The 26640-nt window shown below is 38.7% G+C and overlaps 1 protein-coding gene across 1 annotated transcript in view; it reads right to left on the reverse strand.

The window, feature by feature from the left end:
* The window catches only part of ENTPD1 (ectonucleoside triphosphate diphosphohydrolase 1), a 184135-nt gene that overhangs the window by 131803 nt on the left and 25692 nt on the right, over positions 1-26640 (reverse strand). Inside the window, exon 3 of the mRNA XM_023546897.2 lies at positions 7163-7312. The gene's annotated coding sequence lies outside the window, so the exon portion shown is untranslated. The remainder of the gene's footprint in view (positions 1-7162; positions 7313-26640) is intronic.

Raw genomic sequence — 26640 nt, forward strand, 5'->3', positions numbered from 1 at the left:
TAAATAGAAGGTAAATTAGACATACTTGGCTTTTGAGGGTCAAATGCTTTCCTCACCTGTGAAGAATACCTTTTTTAAAGTAAAATTAAGGATAGCTGTTATAGCATTTTGTAATAATAGAAATGATGAAAAAGATTTCAAAGTAAAGTATTATCAATAAACTTTAAAAGGAGAACTATTTAAAAGGAAAATCTGTTAAGGAAGGGACAGGCTTGTCGAGATTCAGCATCGGCAATCACTTTCAGTAATGGAAGAGGTGTCTTTTTGTACTGCAGTGGCACTGAGGGCTATTCAACTTTGAAGAACTATTTCTCTTATCGTGGTTATTTTATCATTCATAATTCATCATTTCAGCAACACATTTTCTTCTAATTTATAGGAGATTCTGTAGTTAACATAATAGAACACTGAATATTAGTAACATTCTCATATAAACTTTATAGCAATCTTTTAGTTTACCCAAATCCTATGTGTTCTCAGGGGACATCTAGCTCAATTGGCATAATGTAGTTGATAAAGAAAACGTTCCATATCCTACTTTGCTGAGTAGCATCTGGGGTATTAAAAGCTTGTGAGCAGCCATCTAAGATACTCTACTGGTCTCACCCCATCTGTAGCAAGGGAGAATGAAGAAAACCAAAGGCACAATGTAAAGATTAGTCCAGAGGACTAATGACCCACACGACTACCACAGTCTCCACCAGACTGAGTCCAGCACAACTCGATGGTACCCACCTACCACTGTCCACTGCTCTGACACGGATCACAACAGAGAGTCCCAGACAGAGCTGGAGAAAAATGTAGAACAAAATCCTAACTCACAGAAAAAGACTAGACTTACTGGTCTGACAGACTAGAAAAACCCTGAGAATACGGCCCCTAGATACCCTTTTAACTCAGTGCTGAAGTCACTACTGATCTTCACCCTTCAGCCAAAGATTAGACAGGCCCATGAAACAAAACAAGACTAAATGGGCACACCAGCACAGGGGCCAGGACAAGAATGCAGGAGGGGACAGGAAAGCTGATAATGGGGAATCCAAGGTAGAGAACGGGAGAGTGTTGATACATCGTGGTGTTGGCAACCAATGTCACAAAACAATATGCGTATTAATTGTTTAATGAGAAACTAATTTTTTTTTTAATTTGCTTTGTAAACTTTCATCTAAAATAAAAAACAAAAAAAGCTCAATTAAAAAAAAATCCTACGTAGTTAATTTGGCTTCATATAGTCCTGGATCAGTAGCAGTCTGAAATTTTTGTTAATTTTTTTAAAGTCTTGATTTAGTCTGATGATTTTTATATTTAAAATATTATGATCCTTTGTATAAGTCCCAATCCCTGGTGGTGCACTGGTTAAGAGCTAGGCTGCTAACCAAAAGGCTGGCAGTTTGAATCCACCAGCCGCTTCTTGGAAACTTTGTGGGGCAGTTTTACACTGCCCTATAGGATCGCTATGAGTCAGAACTGACTTGATGGCAATGGGTTTTTATTTTGGGTTTTTTTTTTTTTTTTTTTTATATATAAGTCCAATACGGTCCAGTTTCATTGAAATATTTTGTTAAGTAGTGAAGTAAAATCTCTTTGTGGATGACAATTTAAAATGTTCATGGTTAGCTTACAACATTATTTCTTAAAAGAATTATAGAAGCAATGTAAAAAAAACAACTTTAAACAGAATACCTTTAGACATAATGATTATCCTTGTTCCTTAAAGAGGTTCAGATATAATCTATAATGGTTTTAAAACACAACACTATGTTACTATGTGCTCATACATTTGAATAGTAATAAAAATTTCATGGGTAATGATGTTAATTCCCCAGTTAAACTATAGGACCAAGTTAATAATTAAAATTATGTAACACATTTCACATAACATATTAATTAAATAATTTTTAGTACTTAATTCTTTATAAAACAGAAGTAAATCCTTTGTGGCTTTTTATGAAATTTTAATGACTCTCGGAAATTAAAACTTCTTAAATTATACTTTTTAAATCTTTTTCTTATGAAATTTCTAAGTTGTTAGGAGTTTATCACAGGTTATTGAGAAATGATATTTGCTTAACAGTGAGAAACCCAACTCTTGGTTATTTGATATTAAGGCTCTTAAAATTTTTTATAAATTAATTCATTAAACTTATAGTTTTAGTAAATGAGAATTTTGACTATATTAAATAAGTACCTTTTTAATAAACCTTTTAAATTTCTTTTCTCTATTACATATTCTTTACAGTATAAACTTTTAAGTGACAAAAATGAATATACTTAATACTATACTTATATATGTAATCTTTTTCTGTGATTAACTAGATACCTATAAGTAGCATTTATAAACTTTAAGTATAATGAATGTCTATTAACTTAATTTTAAGATCAGTAAGTTATTCAGAAACTTTAGAAATCAATCCAAGCTTACATATTACACTGAAGTAAGTTTGTTTAAATAGATTATATGTTTTTTATTCAACTCTTTCTTATTTGTCTCATTTTCTTAGTAAGCAGTTTAGTCTTTTTCCTTTTTTATTAATAAAAAATTACTCTCTTTAAATAAAACACATTTTATGTAATATATAGATTCAATTACTTAGAAAAATTTTGCTTTTAAGGTTGACATAAAAACCTTTGTTAGGCTAGGATTTGAATTTAACACTCTTATTAATTTAAGTCATTTAATCTGTATAAGTGCTTATTTATCATTAAACCAATTAACAATACCATCCGGAGGTGAGAAATTATTAGCTTTTCTTTTACTTATTATAGAATCCGGTGAAGAAGTAGTAATTTGAAGGCTTTGTTACCAAATAAATAATTTATCTCTTTAGTGCACTTTTTTAAACAGACTAAGTTATTGAAAGTTTAACTTACGGCTTTCTGAGACAAGATGGAACTTATACATAGAACTCAAAAAAACCACATATATAGTTAAGAAGTTAAAAACATTAGGCAATGATATAAACTACAAAAGAAACTGAAATATTTGGGGGTTACCATTTTCTCTACTATCTTTTTATGAAATATCCTGAAAACAAACACTAGTTTTCTAATTTTTCTTAATCTATATAACCATCTGTTGTTGTTGTTGTTACGTACCATCAAGTCGGTTCTGACCCATAGTGACCCTATGTACAACAAAATGAGATATTGCCCCGTCCTGTGCCATCCTCTTGATCACTGTTATGCTTGAGCCCATTGTTACAGTCACTGTATCAATCCATGTTGCTGAAGGTCTTCCTCTTTTTCACAGACCTTCTATTCTACCAAGCATGATGGTCTTCTCCAGGGACTGGTCCACCCTGATAACGTGTCCAAAGTATGTGAGACGAAGTCTCGCCATCCTCGCTTTCAATGAGCTTTCTGTCTGTACTTCTTCCAAGACAGATCTGTTTGTTCTTCTGGCAGTCCATGGTATATTCAATATTCTTCGCCCACATCATAATGCAAAGGCATCAATTCTTTTTTGGTCTTCCTCATTCATTGTCCAGCTTTCACATGCATATGAGGGAATTGAAAACACCACGGTTTGGGCCAGGCCACCCTTAGTCCTTAAAGCAACATCTTTGCTTTTTAGTACTTCAAAGAGGTCTTTTACAACAGATTCACCCAGTGCAACGCGTCGTTTGATTTCTTGACTGCTACTTCCATGGGTGTTGATTGTGGATCCAAGTAAAATGAAATCCTTGACAACTTCAATCTTTTCTCTGTTTATCATGATGTTGCTTCTTGGTCCATTTGTTAGGATTTTTGTTTTTTTTACGTGAAGGTGTAATCCACACTGAAGGCTGTAGTCCTTGATCTTCATTAGTAAGTGCTTCCTGTCCTCTTCACTTTCAGCAAGCAAAGTTGTGTCATCTACATATCATAGGTTGTTAATGAGTCTTCATCCAATCCTGATGCCTCATTCTTCTTCATATAGTCCAGCTTCTTCGATTATTTGCTCAGCATACAGATTGAATAAGTATGGTGAACAGATATAGCTCTGACACACACCTTCCCTGACTTTAAACCACACTGTATCTCCTTGTTCTGTTCAAATGGCTGCCTCTTATCCTGGTCTATGTACAGGTTCCTCATGCGCACAGTTAAGTATTCTGAAATTCCCATTCTTCACAATGTTATCCATAATTTGTTATGATCTACACAGTTGAATGCCTTTGCATAGTCATTAAACACAGGTAAACATCTTTCTGGTATTCTCTGCTTTCAGCCAGGATCCATCTGACATCAGCAATGATATCCCTCGTTCCACCTCCTCTTCTGAATTCGGCTTGAATTTCTGCCAGTTCTCTGTCAGTGCACTGGTGCAACCGCTTTTGAATGACCTTCAGTAAAATTTTACTTCTGTGTGTGTTATTAATGACATTGTTCAGTAATTCCCACATTCTGTTTTATCACCTTTCTTTGGAATAGGCATAAATATGGATCTCTTCCAGTCAGTTGGCCAGGTAGCTATTGTCCAGATTTCTTGGCATAGCCAAATGAGTACTTCCAGCGCTACATCTGTTTGTTGAAACATCTCAATTGGTATTCCATCAATTCCTGAAGGCTTGATTTTCACCAATGTCTTCAGTGAAGCTTGGACTTCTTCCTTCAGTACCATCGGTTCTTGATCATATGCTACCTCCTGAAATGACTGAACATCAACCAATTCTTTTGGGTACAGCAACACTGTGTATTGCTTTCATCTTTTGGTGCTTCCTGAGTTGTTCAGTATTTTCCCCATAGAGTTCTTCACTACTGCACCTTGATGCTTGAATTTTTTTCTTCAGTTCTTTCACCTTGAGAAACGCTGAGTGTGTTCTTCCCTTTTGGTTTTCTAACTCCACGTCTTTGCACATGTGCTTATAGTACTTTACTTTGTCTTCTCGAGTTGCCCTTTGCAATCTTCTCTTCAGCTCTTTTCATCATTTCTTCTGTTTGCTTTAGCTATTTGATGTCCATGAATAAGTTTGAGTCTCTTTTGACATCCATTTTTGTCTTTTCGTTCTCGCCTGTCTTTTTAATGACTTCTTGCTTTCTTCACATATGATGTCCTTCCACAACTTATTTGGCCTTCAGTCATTAGTGGTCAATACATCAAATACATTCCTGAGATGGTCTGTAAGTTAAGGTGAGATATACTCAAAGTCATACTTCAGCTCTCATAGACTTGTTCTAATTTTCTTCTGCTTCAACTTGAACTTGCATATGAACAACTGTTCCACAGCTGGTCCCTGGCCTTGTTCTGACTGATGACAGATGTAGTTGATGCGATTCCTGTGTATTTCATCCAGTGAGGTGCATGTGTATAGTCATCAATTATGTTGTTGAAAAAAAGGTATTTGCAATGCAAAATTCTATCATGTGATCTCAGGCATCATTACAATCGCCAAGGCCATATTTTCCAACTACCGATCCTCTTCTTTCTTTCTAACTTTTGCATTTCAATCATCAGTAATTATCAATGCATCCTGACTGCACAGTCAATCAATTTCAGACTGCAGAAGTTGGTAAAAATATTCAATTTATTCATCTTTGGCCTTAGTGGTTGGTGCATAAATTTGAATAATAGTTGCATTAACTGGTTGTCCTTGTAGGTGTGTGGATATAATCCTATCCCTGACAGCACACACTGACAGGATACATCTTGAAATCTAGGATACATTATTTAAAGGTTTTGATTCAAAAAGAGCCACAATTTCTTTTTCCTTCTGCACAGCCTAAAATTAGCAAAACAAGACAGGGAACTTGAAAAAGAGAAATAGATAAAACCGCATAAATGTTTATATTCAACTTCCCGTAAGACAAACATATGGGGAACCCAGTTTCTTTAAAGTGATTACTGAGATTCTAAATTATTTCAAATATATTTAGCTTATATTGTTTGAACACGAACCCCAAACCCATGTCCTGTTAAGAGGGGGATATCCAGGCTTATTTATGAAAAGTGCATGAAAAGATATTTGTCCACTTTGAAAACTGAAAGTAACTTTCCAGCCATTTTTGGCTTAGAAGCAGAAGTTAAAAGAAAACCTTTTGTGCAGTTAAAAAATGAAAATGATTAGCAGCTGTATATTAGCTCTGTTCACACAGGCTCTAGTTCTAAAGACTCAGCTTCTGAAACCTCAAATCCTAGTTTTGAAAATCTCAAATTCTAGTCTTGAAGGCTTGGCTTCTGAGATTTTAGCTGCTGGAAAGCAGGATATATACATAGCAAACTGAAAGCAAAGGAGACAAAAAGAGGATTGACAGGCGCTTGAGATTTTAATGTTTTAGGGAGGCAGTTTTAAAGGTGATTTTTATTTTCTAATTTATTGTGCAAAAAAAATCAGTTTAGACATGTCAAAAGTTTTCTATATGGGCTGTTTTTCTTGTCTTCCGTATGAGGCATTTGTCTTTTACTCTATTTTTCCCTCTTAAGGATAGAATAGGTATGCATGTGAATTTTAACCTGTTTTCAGAGACACTAAAGGCTAAGACTCAAAAGTACAGAAGGGTAAATGTCCAACTCTGGGTTGCTTATAAACTGTGCAGAAGTCCCCCGAGGGCATTCTTCCTCCTAGATTAACTCTGCCTCATCTCCCTTGTTAACTAAAAGTGTGCACTAAAGTCAGAATCAGAATGTGTCCGAGACTGAACTTGCAGGCAGAATTGCTTAACCCAAATCTCCTAGCAGACAAACAACTTTGCCAAAGTGCCCATTTGCAAGCAGAAACAACCCTAACCTTCAGGTGGACAAATAATTTCCTATAACAACATCCCGGTAAAAAAAGCAAAACCAAACCCACTGCCGTAGAGTCAATTCCGGCTTATAGTGACCCTACAGAACAGAGTAGAACTGCCCTGTAGAGTTTCCGACCTCTTGGTTAGCAGCCATAAAAAAAAAAAAAAAGCCACCAGAGAGCAGAGAACCACTCTTGATTATTGTCTTGGGATCAAGGTACCCAAACTCGAGAGCGGAGAACCTAGTCCTGGACTCGCAAGCAGACCAAGATTCAAAGAGCAGACTTACTTCTGTTAGACCCAAAACAGGGAGAAAAGGCAAAACAAATTCAGACCAAATTAAGAATGAAAGTGAGCTAAGAATAATGAAAATAAGGTAATAAGAATGAAAGTTCACCACTAATAAAACTTGGAGACCTGTGCAAGGATGTGGATGTTCAATCCAAGAGGTACTCACCCAGACAGCCCAAAGGTCTGTAGAAAAGGAGAGGTCAATTGACTCAGCTGAATCCAAAGCCTGTTTCTTGGCTCTCTGGGGGCTGTCTGAGGGAATCTTCTATGGATCCCACTTCTGATACCAAATATTGTAGTCAAACAAACAACATGCCTGTTTAGGTTTAAAAACAAAGGGTTTTATTACAGCGAAAAAAGCATTTTGTAAAACGGAAAACACAATGTCAGAACAATCTGAACAACGTGCTTCAAGGGGTTACAGTGATACCAAAAAAGCCCGTTGCCTTCCAGTCAAGCAGAAGGACACAGCTAAAATATTTGTGATTGCTTGACATTTACAGAGCTTAGAGGGGGAGTTAGCACAAGGTTATCGAAAACTCACAGGTTAAAAAAACATTTTTTAGGGGGAAAAAAGGGGGCATTTTCTGCAAATTGGCTGACTATTAAAGTCACATGTTTAACACCTATAATAATCTTCTCTTTATATTGGTCATTTCTAACCACAAGCTCTTCATCTAGCAGCAAAACTGCATTTACCTATGTCAAGGTACAATGGAAGGCTTTGTAAAAATGACAAGCTGCATTATATGACGGAGAAGAACTCTAAGACAGAGTCACTTAGGACAAGACAAGATTGGGTTAGACCTGAGTCGGAAATTCCAGTCATGCCAAGAAGCCTGTTTTGGAAAGGCTCTTTCTCATATCCAAGAGTCTATTATGATTTAAATAAATTATTGGATAAATATATAAATGAGAGAGAAGAGATGGTTCTCCCATAGAGAAGAATTCCAAATATTTTATGTAAATCCTCCAACCTCAAGGCATTGAAGCATAACTCCTCACTCCTTTCGTGTGGGCTGTGCAGAGTGAGTCCTTCCAAAGAGTTCAGTATGGAAAGCGGGAAAGACAAAGTAACAAATATTATCTCAGCCAGGTGAGCAAGGTTAACATCAACAGTGATAAGTCATGTTGATAGCATGTACCGTCACATGATGCAATTAGAATGGCAATTTACTTCTGTGATCTTCCACCAAAAGACACATAACCTTCAGCCCAATCATGAGAAAAACATCAGACAAATCCAAACTGAGGGTCATTCTACAAAATACCTGATCAGTACTTCTCAAAACTGTCAAGGTCATCAAAAACAAGAAACGTCTGAGAAACTGTCACAGCCAAGAGGTGACAAAAGAGACATAACTGAATGTAAAGTGGTGTCCTGGGTAGAATCCTGGATTAGAAAAAAGTACACTGAATAAAAACTAAGGAAATATTAATAAAGTATGGGCTTCAATTAATAATAACGTGTCAATACGGGTTCATTAGTTTTCACAAATGTACCACTCTAATATGTTAACAATAGGAGAAACTGGAGGTAGAATATATGGGAACTTTCTGTACTACATTTACAACTTTTCTATAAGTCTAAAACAGTTCTAAAATAAAAAGTTCATTAAAAAAAAAAATACGTTCTTTCCCTTGACACTCTTTTAACTCAGTACTGAAGTCACTACTGAGGGTCACCCTTCAGCCAAAGATTACTCGGGCCCATAAAACAGAACAATTTAGTTGGCATACCTACCCAGGAGCAGGGATAAGAAAGCAGAAGGAGACAGGAAAGCTGATAATGTAGAACTCAAGGTCGAGAAGGGGAGAGTGTTGACATGTTATGGGGTTGGCAACCAATGTCACAAAACAACACGTGTATTAATAGTTTAATGAGAACTTTGCTCTGTAAAACCTTCATCTAAAGCAGAAAAAAAAATGTTCTTTAACATTGTACAGGTGTTTAAATGAAGCTGCTCTACAGAAACCCCTTGCTAAAGTGCATCTTTATTAAAGTAACTGCTAAATAGACATGGTTTTGCAAAAAGCATTTGTTACACATGATTTCTTGTTCAAACAGAATTCATTGTGTCCACATCAGCAAAGCAAAGTTAACTTGGGCTGTGTGCCAAGAATTAACTCAGACTGTGTGCCAAGACATGGAAATAGCCTTGTTATATAGAACTCAATGTGATAATGGTTGTATTCAAATCTTTTCAAGCATGGCACACAGCATTCCTATTAATTCCCTCCCTCCCCCAAAAAGCAGGTTGATTCTCCACTTGCTCAAAAAGTTTCACTGGAGAGAAGTCAGAAACTTTGGGACCAGGGGAGGGTAGCAAGGAATAGCGACTACTGGTTCCAGAACTTAAACAAATAAAGAAAGAAAGGGAAGGAAAAGGCCTAGGCATTTCCAGACAGGGCTACCCTTATATGGGAACGCTGCCGTAGAACTCTGAGAGGAAAAAAGGGCTGGTGTTAAGCAAAATTTACCACACTTAACGGACCCTAAGTGCTCCAGGATTGTACTTGCTAAGCAATCAAGATTCCAAAGGGCGTAATTCTGTCTTCTACTCCCAGGCTTGCTGGTCCTAGGAAGTGACAGAAAGTTTTGAAGAACACATGGCCCCTAGACTCATGCTCAAGGCCTTAACAGTATGGCTCACTCACCCAGCTTTTTAAGACAGTTATTGATGTTGTTAGGTGCCATTGAGTAGGTTCCAACTCACAGTGACCCTATGAACAACAGAACGAAACACTGCCCGGTCCTGTACCATCCTCACGATTGTTGGTATGCGTGAGCCCATCGTTGCAGCCACTGTGTCAATCCATCTCACTGAGGGTCTTCCTCTTTTTTGCTGACCTTCTACTTTACCAAGCATGATGTCCTTCTTCAGAGACTGATCCCTCCTGATAACAAGTCCAGAGTATGTGAGACATAGGCTCGCCATCCTTGTTTCTAAGGAGCATTCTGGTTGTACTTATTCCAAGACAGATTGGTTCATTCTTTTGGCAGTCCATGGTATATTCAGTGTCCTTCGCCAATACCACAATTCGAAGGCAACAATTCTTCTTCCGTCTTCTTTATTCATTGTCCAGTTTTCACACACATACCAGGTGACTGAAAACACCATGGCTTGGGTCAGGTGCACCTTAGTCTTCAAGGTGACATCTTTGCCTTTAATAGCCTATAATCTCAGCCAGTCCATAGCAGGAAGTGCCTATGTTGCTGTTAATATCTCCACCTCTGCAGAGATCAGCCAGGGGTGACAACCCCTCCAGGCAATGCCAAAGTCAGCCCCCGCCACCATGCCTCTCCTTTACATTAGACCCTTTGTCAAGTGGGGACCCAAAGGCCCTGAGGAAATAAGGAGCAGGAAAAGATATTAGCAATTTTTAGACTTTTGAGATCACTACTGAGCCTAGGTTTTCCCAGCCCATCCTTCAAGGTCTATTCAAACCTTAAATCTTTAAAGCCTCCCTTGAGCTCCCCAGCTATACCTTCCTCCTTCAAATTCTAAGAGCATAATTCTCCTCTTGCAAGTGCCAAGTAACTTCGCACTTATTTAATGCCTTGCATTGCTAGTTTCTCTTCATGTGCATTATGTCTTATATATACAACCCAGAGACTGCTTCTATACATATATAAAATGTTTCTAAGCCTACCCACCCAACTGTTTGCCATAATGTGTTTGAGGAAAAACAGACACCTCTGCTCTGAAGCCTCTGGGATGACAGAGGAAGCTGCCGGTCGACAAAGGTGTCAGTGGGAGGGAGAGATGGGGAAGAAAAGAGATTGGCATCTTGTATGCTATGATGCCTTGCAGAGCAGACAATGTTTTTCTGCCTCCAAAAGGCAGAAGGTGGAGAATATAGATTTTACAGAATAAGCTCAAGTTTGAAGGAACTAACAGGAAATACTTTATTAATATCGGACTAATACATAAATAAGGAGCCCTGGTGGTGCAACAGTTAAGCAATCAGCTGCCTACTGAAAGATTAGCTGTTGGAACCAGGGCTTCGATCCAGTTCGAACTCCTGCTGAGAATTTCCATTTCCACTCCAGATTTACTGAATCAGAATCTACAGTTTAACAAGATCCCCAGGTGATTCTTATGTATAATAAATTTTGAGAACCACTGCTCTACTACTGGTTCTTGGAATTGGTCCCTAGCCAACAGCATTAGCAACACTTGAGAACTTGTTAGAAATGCAAATTCTCAGTAGGAGTTCAAACCAGAATGATCCAGTTTGAAGCCCTGGTTCAAACCCAGTGGCTTCCAGAGACAAAGACTTGGTGATCTGCTCCCATAAAGATTACAGCCTAGAAAACCCTATAGGGCAGTTTTACCCTGTCGCATGCTATTGCTATGAGTCAAAATAGACTCAACAGCACCTAATAACAACAAACAATACATAAATAAAGGGTCATAAATAGTTCAGTGGTAGATTTTCTCCTTCCATGCAGGAGACTGAGGTTCAATTCCTGACCAATGCACCTCATGCAGTCACCACTCATCTATCAGTGGAGGCTTGGGTGTTATGATACTGATGGGGTTTCGGCAGAGCTTTCAAACTAAGACAGACTAGGAAGAAAGGCCTGGTGATCTACTTCTGAAAACCCCGTGGCTCATAATGGTCAGATCTGCAGCTGATCATGGGATTGGTGCAGGACCCAGCAGTGTTGGGTTCCCTTGTGTACGGGGTACCATGAGTCAGGGGCTGACTCAAGGGCAGATAACAACAATAATATGTAAATAATTACCGCACATGCAAATACTTCTGTGTTTTGTGTTATGAAATGTAAGCAAGCTAGAAGAGAGCAAATGAGGAAAATCATTCTGTATCTAAATGCCTTCCAATTACCTTTCCTGTCCAGCTGGAAAAATCTTTGTGGAGAAGAGATTGCAATGCTCCCAAATAGCAAATAATATGTCATGATTTATTATAAATATACTATGTTGCAGAGCTTAGCACCCTTGTCATAGTTTGCCTTTTGTCTCAGTTATTTATGAATGCACTGGGCTCAATCTTAATCAACCACATCTATGTGTCCAAGAAATTTCTGCCTTCTTTATTTTTTTTATACCAACTTAAATCCATCTCAAGTCTCTGTCCCTTTGAGCTGGCAAGAAATTCAATGTCAGTCATTATTGGAGTCACTTTACCCTCTGTGGTTTACACCAGAATCTGGAGGGAATGTGTATATCTGGAAATAAGGGAAGGGCTCCAATCTCTCACCTACCTTAATCCCCTTTGATATTTCCAATGTCTATCCTTGAAATGTGACAGGCTTTCTGCTCTTATGCTAAGTATGGATGGGAGGGGTGGAGGAGGGGACTTTGCCTCAACTGGAAGTCCTGATGCCTAGAGTTGAGTCTCCCTAAAGACACCATGCAGCCATCCTTTCCGAAGTACTACCAGCCAGTACACGATTACAGAACAAGCAAGAGTCCTCACTACCCACTGGCCACCAATCTCCATTCCCTTCCCAGACCCCCAGAATTCCCACTCTCTTTCCTGGCCCTTGTAGCCCCTTTTTTACTTCCCTGTCACCCTACTGTTTTAGGAAATCTTGCATAATGTCAACAATGAGCTGGGGTAGGATTGGGAACCCACAATAATTATCATTTTATTAAATTATCCTGACACACTTGTGTTATCATTTCTTCCCATCCCAAATGTCCCTTCACTCCTCACCTCATTCCTCATTACTATCAGACTTGGAGCTCCTAGAACAAAGGAACTGTTACTCATTTTAAATCCTCTGAAACAGCTAACACAGGAATTTTCAACAGCTGTGCTTGAGAGAGCAACTCTTTCCCAGCAGTCATGCAAAATTTTACTAAAAAAAAAGCTCCTTTTTTTGTTGCTACAACTGAGTATAAATATTGACATGGCAGTGCCTGAGAATTGAAAGGAAGCAGGCCAAGTTGCCTTATGCAGAAGAGTTTTGCTGCAACTAAGGAATAAGAGGTTAGTGTGTCATCAGATCTCCACTACAAGGAAATTGCAAGAACTTTGCCTCCAAGAGCTAAATCATCTGTTGGGCTGTCCGGAAGAGCAACCCAAAGATAATTCATGATTTTACCGACATCTGGTAGTGACTGGACTGTAATCATTGATGACTTGATTAGTGTCATTTAGTTGTCTTACAAAAATGTCTCAAAAAATCCTAGTATTTGAAGTGTGCCTCTGTGGCAGAGACTATTAGATCCCCACTCCCTTATTCTCATCTTCTTCCTAACTAAAAGAATATGTTTAGCCATCTAGCATAAAGGCTACACTGATCAGCCTATCTTGCAGCTGTGTATATAAGGGATGGTGAATCACCCTGGGGCTAGCAACAATGGGTAGGAGGAACAGGGTCCTGGAACCCACAGAGGAAGCTATGACTATAAGAGACAGCCTTCTGACAAGAACTGTGGCTTCTGAATTGGGTTGGATGCCCCCAGAAGCAGACTCTGAGGCTAGGATTTGAGCAAAAGTATTTTATTTAAGGGGTGAAACTAGGAGGCTTTGGAGAAATGGGGAAGGGAGACAGGGAAGGGAAGAAGGCCGATACGGGGTGCAGATCACCACTAAGTGCAGCTGAGGCTCAGTCCCGATAGGGACCTCTGCAAGATGGTGTAGGACAGAGCTCAGAGTTGTCCCAATATAAGGGAGTAGATGTGTGGGTATTTATCCATCAATTCCCATACATCAGTGGTTAAGTTAAGGGCTGCTTCCTGGAGATATCAACTGTCCAACACCTCTGGCCTAGACTGTGCCTGGGCTGAGCATACTTTCACAGCCAGAAAAAGCCCTCAGGCAGAGAGCGGCAGGTGTTCGCACAGTAAGAAGCCACCATCATGCATAAGGAATGGTGAGGGCTGAGGGTCTGCTATACCGTCAATTAAGGAGTGCAGCCACTGTCCATCTGTGTCCCAGTAAGGAAGAAGCTGACAAATAAATACTTGCCTTTGTTCTTCTCCCACCCCCCAATCTCTCACTGAACCTAACCAGAAGCCCCCTGATGCAGTTCCCACTGGCTGGTCTCCCAGGACACAGGCCCCAGTGCAAGAGGAAGGAGAGTGGATCTGTGGAGCTATCAGAGAATATCCAGCACATCTGCCCTCCACTATTTCCAAATGTCTATATTTGACATTTCGAATGGTACTATGTGACTATAAAATATTGTGATATATTAATATATAACCTAAATCCAGAGAAATTTGTGACTGGCTGGCACAGTGGTTAAGAGCTCGTCTGTTAACCCAAAGGTCGGCTGCTCAAGTCTACCAGCTGTTCCTTGGAAACCCTATGGGGCAGTTCTACTCTGTCCTACAGGGTTGCTATGAGTTGGAATCGACCCAACAGCAATGGGGTAAGGACTACAGAAAAGTTACCTGAGAATTCAAGCAGTAGAAAGAGCACTACCTAAATGAGAGAAAGCTTGAGTTCTAGTTCTGGCTTTGATATTTAATGTCACCTTGGAAAAGTCACTTAACATCTCAAGCTGCTTCCTCATCCTTATAATAGGACAAGGTCCTATTGCCCCAATGAAGCTATGATAATCAAAATAGTGTGAAAATGCTCTGTAATTACAAAGGTTATACAAGTGCGAGGTGTTAGTAAATCTTCAGTGGTCCAGACAGATGAGGAGCAATTCCACCTTTAAACGCACATAGGAAGGAAATTCCACTGTTTTGTTCCATTGAGTTTTTCAATTAGAAAGACATCTACATAAATATTTACATTTATAATATTTTTAATGAGACTGTATATAAATAAATAAAATGTATTTATTTACAATTATTTTCTTACCAGATCCCTGTTTGGTGCAAATGGTTTGCACTTGACTACTAATGTAAAGGACTGCAGCCGCTGTCAATCCATAGCCCAGCACGGAAAGCGCTGAAGAATAAATATTTGCCCTTGCTCTCCTCCCGCCCACCTAAACCCACCCAGTACTGGTGATCCACTTCCATAAAGATTAGAGCCAAGAAAACCCTATGGAGCAGTTCTATACTCCAACACATGGGATTGCCATGAGTTGGAACTGACTCAATGGCAACAGGTTTTTTTTTTTTTTTCCTTACCACTAATTCACTACCAGAGCCCTAGTGGTACAGTAGTTAAGACCTCGCTGCCATCCAAAAGGTGGGTAGTTCAAATCTACCAGCTGCTCCTTGGAAACCCTGTGGAGCAGTTCTACTCTGTCCTATAGGGTCACTATGAGTCGGAATCAATGGCAACGAGTTTTTTAATCCCCTACCAAAAAACTATATTCAACTAATTACATATCAGTTTATGATAAATAGCCACAGGTATTTTTTCCTCTGGTTATTTTATTTTTCACAATGTGCTTTACTCTTTTAACCACTTCCTCTTTCATCCTTATGCGCTTCAACATTTCTGTTGATCCAGTAATTATGCCCAAGATCACGATTTTTTGTCTTCTCTTTTCATTTTCCTGTTTATGCAGAAATAGTAAGTGTAATGGTGGAGGCCCTGTGGCAGGACATCCTCTGTGTGCAATCACCAAATTTAGGGAATTAATAAAATTATAATGATTGTATCTAAATGGCAATTTCAAGTTTCTGCCTTGTTACAAATCAGGAATCAGGTTATTAACTCAGATGAATTCATGAAATAAAAAGCAGCTTTCCTTTAGTGCTACCATACTTTTTTGCTTTCAAATCTCAGCCACTGTAAAATCACTCAATTTGGCCGGCTAAAAGTTTTCAAAAAGGAGTTTTGAGGGAGAGGAGGTTGCTTGTTTTTAATTCACCACCACTAAGAAAATAAGCAGCTGTCAGTCCTTACCCACCCATGACAAGATACAGGAAGGTAGAGGCTTAAGTCATTAAGAAAAAAAATAAATTTCCTAAAAGTGCACATAAAGACATCATTCTTATTGCTGACTCTATTGTTTCAGTCTTTGCAGTGAGTGCGAGCTGACAGATTAAACAATTTTGGGAAGGAAAAAGTTATCCCTTTTCCTTAAAGTAAGTCTACTTTGTTTTAATTAGCTTTCTAGTTGTTATCTCTTCATTGCACACCAGGGACACTGCCTTATCACCGAAAAAAAACAGGGGTGTGCTGCAAATTATTGTTTCTACAGGGTGTTGTATGAGGTATCCGTGTTTTGGGTAGGAGAAAAAGAAATTTTGAAATTTTTTTCTTTGGGACATGGTATGTCCCTCTAGACTCTAGGGGGCGTCCAGGGTAAAATTAGTGAGACAATGTATGTCCCTTAGGACTCAGAGGGTAGGATTGTTGGAGGGGGCAAAAAAAAAAACCATACTACATACCAACACTCAATGATTCAGCATGCTTCCATTAAATGAAAACACATGGTATCAACACAAAATTCAAAGCAGAAAACAATTGGGTCTTGAGAGTGTTAAGGAAACAGATACTGGCCTCCTGAACTTTGGTAAGCATAACAGATACAGCAGTTCAGGACTGACTGCTTCGGGAAAGAAAATTTTTGCATGGACCCTCCTCCCAGTAAGGCAAAAGGCAACTACTTAAAAAAAAAAAATCTCTACGAAGTGAAAAGCCATTTTCCATGTAGTTAATTTTATTGTCCATATTTGTGCTTCTTTGACTATACTTGGTAGGAACTCCACTTAAAATGCTAGAATATCTGATAAGTGTTTTAAGAGAGAGAGAAGTAATATTGGAGAACAGCTGAGAATTTAATATGAAATAAATTCAGTAGTTAGATAGCAGTCTATTATTTTTTATATTCCCAAATTTGCTAAAAATTACTTCAATTTGTAATACCTAAAACTATAATGGAAACCCTGGTGATGCAGTGGTTAAGTGCTACAGCTGCTAACCAAAAGGTCAGCAGTTCAAATCCAACAGGTGCTCCTAGAAACTCTATGGGGCAGTTTTACTCTATTCTATAGGGTTGCTATGAGTTGGAATCAACTCGGCGGCAACAGGTTCGATTTTTTTTTTTCACTATGATAAATTCGTATTAAGGTTTTTTTTTTTTTTGTAATTTTGGATGGAAGGTATACTTCACACATAATTTATATAGAGTGTTTATGTGAACACTCTGGTGTTTATACAACTATCACTCTAAATATGGAAATCTGGTTTGGCTTGGGTTTTAGCTAGGACTGCTAGGAGTAGCCAGATAGGTGGATAATATTTGCTAGATGCACAGGTGTGCTATATTATAATTGCCCCCTCACTATCTCACTAGCTACTAATGGACACAAAGTAAACTATGTGCTTTAGGGGGAGACGACTACCCTCCGAAGAAACCTAGAACTCTATCTTAGTGGGATAAAGGAGGAAGGGCTGTTCTCTGGCACCAGTTAAGTCTAGAATAGCCTGAACAGGGGCAATAAATGATATCCATTGCCTATAGGGGGCCTTCCACTCTTACTACCACCTTTGAGCTTTTATTAGGAGCCCTGGTGGTGCAGAGGTTAAGCACTCAGCTGCGAACCAAAAGGCTGGTAGTTTGCACTCACTAGTTGCTTCACGGGAGAAAAATGTGGCAGTCTGCTTCCGTAAAGATTTATAGCCTTGGAAACCCTATGGGGCAATTCTACTCTGTCCTGTAAGGTCACTGTGAGTCAAAATGGACTTGACAGCAATGGGTTTGGTTTAGTTTTTACCTTTTATAGCCCCCCCCCTTTTACTGCCCCATCCACACCTGCTCTCTGTACACGCTATTTGGCATGCAGACTTGGCTGTTGGATGAGTACTTAATCCCAGGAGAAAGAAATTTAGGTCTTCTCCTTCCAAGATGTGAATCTATCCCTGTGGACGGGAGCCTAACTTCAGAGATTATCACCTAGGCTGATGATGATATGTGCTGTTATACTCTTCCCTGTTCTGTTTATTCTTTGAGTAATGAATGCCTGTTGATCACACAATTAGAAGTGTCTCATCTGTGCTCTGCTCCAAATGGTCCTTCACTAAGAACTTGTGAATACGGTGACATTGCAATATTATTTCAGTGTTATTTTTAGGGTGCTGATAAGAGAGCCCCTAACAAAATAAAAATATCTCTACCATCTGCCTGCTGATATCTTAAATTTTTTTTTAACTGTGGACAAATTCTTTTGCTCCACACCTAGTGGTAAGTAGCCATAAGCACAGTGACACCAACAGATACCATTTCTAGGTTAAAAAAAAGAAAAGAGGAAAAAGGCATGGATTTACATGAATTATAAATATATTAATTGATCTGACCAATCAATGGTGAGAGAGGGAGTAGAGAGATTGTGCCCCTCCTACAACAAATTTGAGTTTTTCTTATGGCTGACTGAAGACAGTATTCTTTCCAGGAAGAATTGGGTATTAATCAGAATAAATCTTTATGATGCTAAAGTATGAACTGCATACAAGTTATCTGGAAGAAATTCCTAGACAGCCTGCAGACAGGAGGTGGAGACCTCAAGCTGATCTGAATTTTGACCACTATTCAAAATACAGAGAAGAAATTTCTGGAGAAGAAAAAAAAAAGTGAACGGAGGCCTTACATTTAGGAGGTTCCCCTAGGCTAGTTATAAATATAAGAGTTTCCTTCTTTTTTTTTTTTCCTTAAATAACAAAATTCAATGTACCAAAAGTATGACTCAAATCTAAAGGTCAGGAAGTACTGTGAGTACTCAAGTGTGGCCGCATCTCCGATGTTAGAACTTCATATTTGCCCTACCAAATCCCACAATCTGACTGGACTCTTTGGACTAAGCACTCCATGGGACAAACCGGCATCCAATCAACTTGTGAACCTGGGATATAATATACTGTAAAAACACTGCTGAAGGAACCTCATCTGTTTGGAACCTCCCTGGATTATAAATTCTGAACTGTAGTTAACATGAGCCAGTGCCCAAGCAGAAAAAATTCATGCTCCTGGAGAAGCTATACTGCCTTCAAACCCAGGCAGGGGGCCCCTGCCCTAGGCCTGCACTTTCAAAAGACCCATAAATCAGAAACACACAAATGATAAATTAGGTGAAAACAGGGCATTTCAGTCCCTCAGGATCTAGTGCTCAGTGATGACCCTGGGTAACTTATAAAGCTACACATCTGCTGTTGTCACTAACACTGTTCAGGTCTCAGAAAAACACTCTTCCACATCTACTGCCCTTTGTTCGTGTGTCCATGAAAAAAAAGGTGACTGGGCCCAAATGCCAGGAAGAACTGAGGACTACAATTCTGCTGATGTTAGAAGCTGACATTGCTTCAGAGAAGCCATGAAACCAAAAACAAACAAACCAATCCACTGCCGTCTCGTGGATTCCAACTCATAGCAACCCTATAGGACAGCGGAGAACTGCTCCATAGGGTTTCCAAGGCTGTAATCTTATGGAGCCTAGTTATATAGGGGTTAAGAGCTCAGGCTACTAACCAAACGGTCAGCAGTTTGAATCCACCAGCAGCCACTCGTTGGAAACGCTATGGGGTAGTTCTACTCTACCCTTATAGAGTTGTTCTGAGTTGGAATTGACGAGACAGCAATGGGTAATCTTTATGGAAGCAGACTGCCACATCTTTCTCTCAAGGAATGGCTGATGGGTTTGGACCGCTGACCTTTTGGTTAGCAGCCAAGCGCTTAACCACTGTGCCACCAAGACTCCTTAGGAGAAGTAATGAGGCAAGAAAAAAAATCTAATAATTAACTCACCATATCTTTCCTCTCAAACAGCATGACTGCATTGGATTTTAAATAATGTAATATTGTTAGCTAATAAAGCCTACTATTCATTTCCCTGCTTCTCTTTAGGTCCAAACCAAAACTCATTGCCTTCAAATTGATTCTGACTCATAGCGAACCTCTAGGACAGAGTAGAACTGCCCCATAGGTTTTCCAAGGAGCGGCTGGTGGATTCAAGCTGCCGACCTTTTTATTTAGAAGCCGAAGGCTTAACCACTGCGCTATCAGGCTCCACTCCACCACCAGGGCCCCTTTATATCCAATACCCACAAATTAGCATACCTTTTATGACAGTTGCACAAGGAAACTGACGAACAATTTGCAGTATTAAACAATTCATACTATCTTAAATTTATAAATATGTAAGTCTACATGTAACATGTGTGAAACATAACACCTATTCTTCGCATTGGCAACTAGAATTATAAATTTAGGTTTTTAAAAATATTTAATAAGATTTAATTAAATTTCAAAAAACAGACAAAATTTCCAGCTGTATTTTAAAATGTCCATTTAAATTTTAATATTCATATTATTCATAAAGTAGCCCCGGTGGTGCAGTGGTTAAGGTGCTAAGCTGCTAACCAAAAAGGTCAGTTCAGACCACCAGCCACCCTGTGGGAGAAAGATGTGGCAGTTTGCTTCTATAAAGATTTACAGCCTTGGAAACCCTATGGGACAGTTCTACTCTGTCCTATAAGGTTGCTATGAATCAGAATCAACTCAGTGACAACAGGCTTGGTTTTCTCAGCTTTATTACTGATATTTTTCCCTTGAATTAGTAGATAATTTTGAATATATTAGAAGAAAAATAATTTCTTGAAAATAGGGATTAACCTATTTGAAATATAAACATTTTTATACTTATGTACTTTAATGTATATTTTTTTAAGTTAAAAGATATTCAAATTTTGTATACATTCTGTGGAAGTTTTAAAAAATGGCTAAAAGTTTTTGACATGCCTCTCATAGACAGATGGGGCCTCTATGTACTCTCCCTCTAAATCTGGGTGGGCTTGTAACTGCTTCAATCAGGAGAGCGTGGTAGAAGTGATATTATGTTGCTTTCAAGGCTAAATCCTAAAACGGCAAGGATATTCTGCCTTGCTCACTAGAATACTCTCTCTCAAAGCCCTGAGCAACCATGTAAGAGTCCAACTTTCCTGGGGGCGCCATAACGCAATGAAGTCTAAACCACAAAAAGAGACCACATGTAAGCATTCCAGCTGACAGTCTCAGCTAAGCCTGAAACCAAAGCAAACCTGTGCCATCAACCTCATGTGTTACAGAGTAGAACTACTCCATAGGGTCTTCCTGGCTGTAATCTTTACAAAAGCAGATCGCCAGGCCTTTCTTCCATGGTGCTGCTGGGTGGCTTTGAACCACCAACCTTTAGGTTAGTAGTTGAATGCAAACTGTTAGTGCCATACAGGAACACTCAGCTAAGCCCAGCCTTAAAGAATTCCCAGTCCACACACCAGACATGTGAATGAAGAAGCTTTCACATGCTTCTAGATCCCAGCCATTCAAATCTATCCCAGCTGTCTGAGCCTTGCCAGCTGAGGTCCCAGACATTGTGAAGCAGAGTTAAGCCATCTCTGCTGTGCCCTGTCCAAATTCCTGACCCACAGAATCCACGAAAATAATAAAGTAGTTGTCATTTTATGCCACAAATTTTAGGGTGGTTTGTTACATGGCAATAAATAGCTAAAACACTTTGAATACAGTTACAATTTATTTTTTAATTTAGATAACTTTAGAACACTGAGAATGATGTCAGTTAAACTGCTGATAGAAAATACAAAGTGGAAGGCAGGGAAAACGTTTAAGAGAAAAAAGTAGTAATCAGCCAGTTCCTCCTGTAATAAAACAGTATATATTTCCAATTTTGGAAGATGGAGTAGACATATTTTTCCATATTCCCACTGCTAAGAACAACTAAAATCCCTGAAGATGATGGGTAGATAGATATGGAAGATGGAGAAAGGAAGACAGACTGGCTAGGGACCTCGGGATCCAACAAATGACATATTGCTTAGTTCCTTGAATTTGCTTTTTGCCTCACACACCCCAGACTTTGGAGTAAGTTAGCAAACTGAAAGTGCCAGTGGGCACAGACTAAAAACAAAAAAAAGTCCCAAGAAAAGCTTGCTCTCTCTAGGCAAAGGACAGGAAAGGGGCAGCTTGGAAAGAGAGAACATTTTTAGATAAAAACCACTCTACTCCAGCCCAGCGCACAGAAAAACTGCAAAGGCCAAGTCATGGAGCCTAGGCTTCCACCCTCCCCAGGCTGTAATGAGGCATCCTATAGGGTTGCTATGAGCAGCAATCGACTGGACCGCCAACGAGTTGTTTTGGTGTCAGAGGATAAGTAGGGAGCTGGGACTACATTTTTTCAAAAAGAAGTAATAATATTTTTACTTCAAATTTCAAGAATTTAATATTAAATAATAAAATATATGTCATTAAGGCTGGAGGCTAAATCTCTTTTATTTTCAGAATTTATTACTAATGAAAATAAGAAAAATAATTAGTAAATTAAGTTTTTAAACTAACTTTTTAAGAAAAATGTATATTTCATCTCTGTGATAATGGTGCAATTAGTACAGACAGTAAATAAATACAGACAGACAGACAGAAAGGCTGACATGCTAAATTTTGTTCCATACAAAAATTTGGATTCTTTGTCCTAAACCCAAAATAGCTGTAATTGATTAAACTGTTAAAGCTGTTTAAACAAAGAGACAGAGAGAGAAAGGGATATACTTTTTTTTTTTTCTGTTCCTTTTCCAGGGTAGAGCTAATGCCCCCTTACTCCCTCCCTCAGCTTCAGCCATTATCCACAACTGTACTTATCTCAGTCTATGATCTTGAAGACTTTCCACTTACAGAAACAGAGTTTGTTTGCTTGTTTGTTTTTTTAATTTAGGTGAGTTCCCTACCCTCCCCCTACCAGAGATTTATACGTTTATACTCAGGTGGTATCTTGCCAGCTGCAGATTAAACTCTTTGTTCTGTAAAAGACAGGATTTGGGGGATTTTGAAGTGGTTGCAAGGAACCCTGGTGGAGCTGTGGTTAAGCCGCTAACCAAAGGTCACTGGTTCGAACCCACCAACTGCTCCATGGACAAAGATATAGTAGTCTGCTTCCATAAAGATACAGCCTTCAAAACAGTATAGGACAGTTCTACTCTGTCCTATACAGTCTGAGTCAGCTCTACAGCAATGGGTTTTGAAGTGGAATCAACTCTACAGCAATGAGTTTTGAAGCAGTTGCAGCTCCCCTCCTTCAGACAGCACCACAGGGAGGAGGAAGGGAGCTTTCTGATTGGAGCTGGAAGACATTACACTGAGTGAAATAAGCCAATCACAAAAGGACAAATATTGTATAACCTCACACAAAAAGATAAGAAAAGGCAAATGTATAGAGACCAAATTTTATTAGTGGTTACAAGGGGCAGAAGGGAGGTGGGGGCAGTGATAGGGGTAGGGTTGCACAGCTGATTACTGTAACTGCTGAGTTGTACGCCTGCAAACAGTTGAACTGTCAAAAACTGTGTGATAAATATATTCACAACAATGACAAAAAAAAAGAAGAGTACCTGCTGAAGCTGCTTATGTACAACCAAAGGCTTCATGAAATTTGGTGTTTTGATCTGGAGGTTTAGGGTCATGGTTTCATTGGCTATCCCAGTCAATTGGCCTAATAGCATGTTTAGTGCTTCTATTCTACCTCCTAGTTTGCTTTGTAGCGCCTGGGGTCCCATCCAAGGCACTATTATTGGTCTATTTGCCTACAGCAATAGAGGAAGGTAAGTCAGGAATAGAAGGAGGATACGGAATGTGTGGTTAACTGCCTCCATAAAGATCTGGATGGTCCCCAGCTACCTATTCTATAGAAGAATCCTGATTAAAAAAGGAAAAATGCGGAACAGAATTTCAAACTCTCATGGACTCCAGACTTCCTGAAACTATTGCCCTGAGATAATCTTCAAACCTTAAACCAAAAATTTCCCCTGAAGTCTTCTTAAAACCAAACAATAGTTAAGCTTAACTAGTAAAAAATGCCTGCCATGAGAACTATGCCCTTTTAAGAACTAACTATATGGGATCAAAGTAACAACAGCAACTTGAAAGATTAGACAGGAACCTCAGGGGGCACTGAACTTACGTTACTGGGGGAGGAACAACTCAGAAAAGGAGGGTGAGAATGGTTGCACAACTCTAATACTGTAATCAATGTCACTAGATGGTATTTGTAGAAATGGTCAAATCTCTGTATGTTTCGCTGTGTATATTCTCAACAGCAACAACAAAATAAAAGATTTCTTTAAATTATTTCTGCTTTAAGCTTTAATTAATAAGTTAAACATTTTGTATAGCTGTATATAATACGTATAGTAAAAGAAGAATGTTTAGTATGAAAGAAAAAACTTAATAAATACAATGTTTTCAAAATTTATGGGGTGTTATTAAAAGGACAAAGTAGCCAGCCTAAAGGGAGCTACTACTATCAGTCAATTTTTGACAACTGAAAACATAGAAAAGGGTGTTTCAAAAAAAAAAAAATCATAGTTAATTGGAACAGCTTCAGTCTGTAAAAATCATGAGTTTATAATGATACGTATTTTTTTAATTTTGAATTTCTTCTTTTCTCCCCAAAATAAGTACCAGTTTAGGTTAATTTATTTAGAAAATATCCTATAAATATGATACATTTTCAAAATAAACCTGTCTCTGAGTAAAGGTCAAGATAATCGTTGTCAGCAGAAGCCTCGATCCTCAGGTCTGGGATACTCTTTATCCATCAGCAATGACAGAAACGAACACTTTACATTGTTCAAAATTAGAATCTATGAGGCCTGACAGATTCAACTTTCACTGCCATTTCATCCAAAATTAGCTTGGAGTGTAAAATGCCAAAATTGGACCTAATTTTCATAGACATTAGTAGGTAGACCCATAAAGCTTTCTAGCAAACCTCTGGCCATGCATAAAAAGATCATGTATTAGATAATATTGAACTATGTTACTATCAAACATTGAAAACATATACCATATTTAAGTTTTCTCCACATAATAGTCAAAGGCCTTCCCAATCTTCCCAAATAAACTCTGCCACAGTCTAGCCTACAATCTGAAAATTAAATTCAGATCAGGTTTCATCCAAAGTTGCCTCATTACCTCAGAAAGTTCAGAAAATATAAGATTAAAGGTCAGAGAAACTTACCCCACTACTTTGTGATAACAACTCTTTCTCTTCCGATTTATCTGCTTCATTAAACTACTTAGTGGTTCCCCAGTGTGGCAGACTACAATAGTGACCACCAATTATACTCCTTCTATTTATGACCTTTGGTAAAGTCCTCACACACCGTTCTGGTTTAGCCTTTTGCCTTGCTTCTGCCGAAAGGACATCTGCAAATTTGACACAAGTAGAGGCTTGAAAAGTGCTTGCACATTGGGTCTTGTCCTCTCTTGCTGCTCTTTGAAATCTGTGTGAAGAAACCTGGCTAGAGAATGAAAATCCAAGCAGAACAAAGATGAGCCATCCCAGCAGAGTCCCTCACCCCAGCCCCAAGACCAACCAGCCTGCCAATCTCTAGAAATGTGACGAAGCCAACCTGGATCATCCAGTCCGATCCAAGCTAGCCCAAACCAGAAGAAACACCTACTGACCAAAGAAGTCATGAGAAATAATATTTTTCGTTTGAAGACACTGTTTCGGGGTGGTTTGTTACACAACAAAAGTAAACCCAATTCATCATTTTCATATCTGACCCTAACCACAATAAAGTTTTGGACAACTGGAAATTGATTCTGGCATTATAATTTCTAAAACAGAGATACTGGGCAGTCACTTCTCCTTTGCTAAAAGAAAAGGCTTAATCTCATCTTCTCCTGTACCCCCAAAATAGGGACAGATAAAATCTTTCTCTAGTCCTACTCAATGACAAAGAGACAATTGTGTTAGCAATTTCTTTCAAAGATGGGGCCTAGCCAATACCAGTCACTAAGGTTATCTTTGCATAACAAATAATTATCGCCCTGCACTGTTCTTTCTAGATAGTAATGTATAAAGATAAAAGGTCTAAATTCTAACAGAAAGAATTTTGCCACAACAGATTAAAGAGAAAAAAATGGCCACTGCAAAATGAAAAACAAAAAAACAGACTATTATCTAAATGTCATTCATTTATGTTATGAAATACAAGAATTTAAAAACAACCTATAACAGAAAAACCAAATCTACTGCCGTCGAGTCAATTCCGATTCACAGTGACCCTACAGGACAGAGTAGTACTGCCCCACAGAGTTTCCAAGGAGTGCCTGGTGGATTTGAACTGCCGACCTTTTGGCTGGCAGCCAAACTCTTAACCACTACACCACCAGGGTTTCTAAACAACCTATAAACTGGAAAAAACTTTTTGGCTATGACTTATCTTACAAGGGGTTAATCTCTAAAATATACAGAAAACTTCAATACCTCAAGAACAAAAAGACAAACAATCCAATTGCAAAATGGACAAAGGAAATGAACAGACACTTCTCCAAAGAAGACATTTACGCAGTGTCTCTGTCATCTAGTGCTGCTGTTAACGATAATACTACAAATAGACGGCTTCAATAAACAGAAGTGTATTCTCTCGCAGTCTAACAGAAGTTCAAATTCAGGGCTTAGGCTCAAGAGGAAGGCTTTCTCTCTGTGTTAGCTCTGAGGAAGGTCCTTATCATCAATCTTTCCCTGAACTAGGAGCTTCTCCGCACAGGACCCCAGGTCCTAAGGAAGGGCTCTTCTTCTATCATTACTTTCTTGGTGGTATGAGGTCCCCCTTTTGCTCCCTTGCTTCCCTCTTTTATATCTCAAAAGAGATTGACTTAAGACAAAACCTAATTTTGTACATTGAGTCCTGCCTCATTAACATAACTGCCTCTAATGCCTGCCTCATTAACATCATAGAGGTAGGATTTACAACGCA

Source organism: Loxodonta africana, chromosome 16, assembly GCF_030014295.1.
Source record: "Loxodonta africana isolate mLoxAfr1 chromosome 16, mLoxAfr1.hap2, whole genome shotgun sequence".
Taxonomy (NCBI): Eukaryota; Metazoa; Chordata; class Mammalia; order Proboscidea; family Elephantidae; genus Loxodonta; species Loxodonta africana.